Below are 3,666 nucleotides of genomic sequence, written 5' to 3' on the forward strand. Positions count from 1 at the left end.
GGGGCGGGGGCGGATTGTTAGAGTGTAAGAGCAAAAAAAAAAGGAGGAAAGAAGAAAAAGAGAGATGAAGAGAGTGCAAGAGAGACGGAGAGAACATTCAACATAGTCTGACTGAGGCTCAAAATGTACCCAAACAATTCTCACTATGCCCAATATCGTTTCACACAGGAAAGGACCAGAGATGAAAGCAGGTTATTCTTGAACCAAGAGCCTACAAAAATAAAGTTATGTCCTTGCGTGCGAGTAAAGGGGGGAAAACCATAGTTGCCAACTTCTTGCAAATGGACCTTGTATTAGCATAAACGAGCACTTGAATTGTCAGGGCATTAAACCATACTCACCAAGTTTCAACGAATACTTAATGAATCATATTATTAGTTCTGTTGCATTACTCAAAATCCACAACTGCTGAAATCTCCAATTATTATACGTGTGATCCAGAAACAAAAGGTTACAGAGGAGTAATAAAAAAAATTGTGTCAGATAAACGAGAATTACAAATAGTTGAGGGTTTTTTTTTTCAATTTGAATTTGATTTGTTTTATTGATAGTATTCTTTTTAAACAAATGACTTGAGTCCACTGGCGAGGAAGCACTCGGCTGGCTTGAAACTGCTCAGGTCATGCATTTATCTCAACATTCGGGGTTTGGTGCAAGTCTCTCGATAAAGACGGGAATGTTCGATTTATTCTGAGCCAACGTTCAATGTTGAAGCAGATTTGAATTCCGTTAACACATTTTCTCTTTCAGCCTCCTTTCTATTTCAATTGGCGTGTGTAGTGTGTCAGTTAGGCATTTCGATGTCGTGAGCAGGAGACCCGAGTTCGATTGAGTGAGTAGAAATTGTTATCGAATATCTCAGTTATTCTACTGAGATGTTGTATACCTCTCAGGCCGCCTCGTAAATGATCTACATTCTTTTGAGATGAGGTGTAAAAGCACCAAGATTGATATAATAGACATGCCGTCGGACGCCTAATCAAATCGTGAATTCCACACGAAGCAATTAATTTTACAGAAGAGGGAAAAAACTGATTTTCTCCGTCATTTGGCGTTCAAAAAATAAACTAAATGGATAAATCTGATCAATTACACTTTAGAAATAATACCGTAATACATTTTTTTACCGTAGATGGTCATTTTTTCGAAAAAGTGTGGGATTCACGATTTTCATATTCGAATCTCGCCTGATACGGTCTTGAATTCCATACCTTTTCACGATTTCATCTGTAGGCTTTACGGAACGCGGTGTTGTATTCACGGTTATGAGACAAGAGTGTTTTCTCTTATTAGAGGCCCTGGTATGTTTAAAAATATTTGAAAGCACAAAATACTGTTATAAGAAAGATTTTAAAAATATCAAATCAAAACTGAGTATGACATTACAGACTAAGTGAAACAAAAGTTCACTATTTTACTACTATAAACATCTCTCATTCTTATATGAATTGGATATTGTATGTAATTTATGAAATCATACTCCTTCGTATGCGTGCTTTCTCTTTTTCTATCCTTCTTTCTCCAAGTGTGTGTAAGTGTATGTCCTTTTTAATTGGGCTTGGACAGGGGGGTGGTGCATGGGTTGAGAACTTGGTTTATGTCAAACTTTTATACCCCGTGAATGACTGAATGATCATCTTTCATTATCTTTTTCCGTTTGTCTCTCGGATCCTGAAAATTACTCTTTGCCATTTATAAGGAGAATGATACAGTGGCGGGGAACTGTTTGTTGAGTTTTCTTTGTCTCTGGACTTTAGAAGACCCTCCCACTCTCCATTAGAGTTCAGTTTGCAAAGAATTTCTCCTAATGTATATCAGAGTTTTCATACTGCTTTAAAAGCTTGGTCTTCTTTTTGTCTACCCGATCTGACTGTATTGTGGACAGCAATTTTGACCAAATCGAGCAGGAAAATATGATCCACAAATTTCACTTTATGAGGTCTTCGTTGATATAATTATAAAAATTGCAGTTCTGAAAAAGTCTTTAATTTAAAGCCGCAGCTCAATGACGCTGTGCATACTTTCTACTTGCATATGAGTGAAGCCTCTAATAAGATTTTACTTTCAAATTCGTGTTTGCTCTAGTGGAAAAGACATTCACGGGATTAGAAATAGATGCAATTTTGTTCTAATACGCACACGCTCACACACACACACACACACACACACACACACACACACACACACACACACACACATACACACACACACACACACATAAACACACACGCACATAAACACACACACTCACACCTGTAGCTGTATAACAATATATTGTTATAACCTTCTAAGCATATGTGTACATTGAAAAAAGTCCATCAAACAACTTCATTTGCAATCAAATTACCTTGTGCCTTGTGTCATAACTAATAGAGAACATCATACGAGGTCGCATTGAAGATTAAGTGCATGTTTCTGTAACAAGAGCTGGAGGAATTGATAGACAGTGACAAAAGTTCACCATGAAGATTCATGCAAATCATCACAAGGTCTTCTTGCCTAAGAGCAAAGGTTTTATCCTTGGCGTGCCCTTTCTTTGTAACTTTCTTTTCTGACATGTTTGATTCCCTTTTAATCTGGCTGACGTTTTCAAGACTCCAAACCCACGCGCTATTCACATTGATCCTTTTTTGGCTCACAGGTCGACATGGTCTGTTCATCTATCACATATTTGAGTAGCCTGACATTCAAGGCAGATTGTCCCTGACATGTTCACGCTGTTTCGTAAAACCAATGAAGCTCCGACAGATTACAGAATCAGGGATCAAGATACAGTTTTCCAGAGCTTTGCAGGCAATAGTGAGTGGAAACCTTCAGAAGCATATCCACATACGTTAACAGAAACTCCTTGGCTTGCACGTCCCTTGTGGATTGTTTGGTGGTGCAGCTGGGTGGGCTCTTCTAAAGCACTCTTTACAAAGTACTGGAGGATCTAGGTTGTCACAAACAAATGCCTGCGGAAGTTCCTCAGGATCGGATGGACGGACAGAGTCACCAATGAGGAAGTAATGAGCAGAACATTTTCAGACAGAAGAAAGCTGTGGAGATGGACTGGACTGAGCATACCATCTGGAAACCAGGCAGATACTTAACAAAGACAATTTTAATTTTGAGTCAACAGGTTACACGATCAAGGGAAGGCCATGTTGAACCTGTACAAAAATTGCAAAGAATGAAGAACAGAAAAGTGGAAAAACATTTGAAAAAATATGGAGAATTAAGCCCAGGGTAGGAAATAGTGGAAAGTGTTTGTCCGTACATGGTGAGCCCGGCGATGATGAAACAGACATGGGCTCCTCTAGAGCAGTTTACAATTGGTGAGCCCGGTCATAGATATCAACATCCTGCAAACTTTCTTCTAGTCATTCTGTTTCAGATAATAATCCCAAGTGTGCATCTTTCAGCTTGGTGTATCGCATTTAAAGTGTACTCATTCGTGTTGAGAAGACCGTTCACAATGGTCTTTCTGTCTCCCCATGTCAAAGTCCAAACAAAGACATACATAGTTGTTCTGTCTTTGTCTTTTAATAGTGAGTAGTCATTTAATTTGTTTGAGCAATCACATTTGAGTTTCAGTTCATTAGTTTTTTCAATCGACCTATCTATTGATTTGTATTGCTTATTGCTGCCCCCCCCTCTCCCCCTCTCTCTCTCTCTCTCTCTCTC

This window comes from Aplysia californica, unplaced genomic scaffold, assembly GCF_000002075.1.
Source record: "Aplysia californica isolate F4 #8 unplaced genomic scaffold, AplCal3.0 scaffold00275, whole genome shotgun sequence".
NCBI lineage: Eukaryota > Metazoa > Mollusca > Gastropoda > Aplysiida > Aplysiidae > Aplysia > Aplysia californica.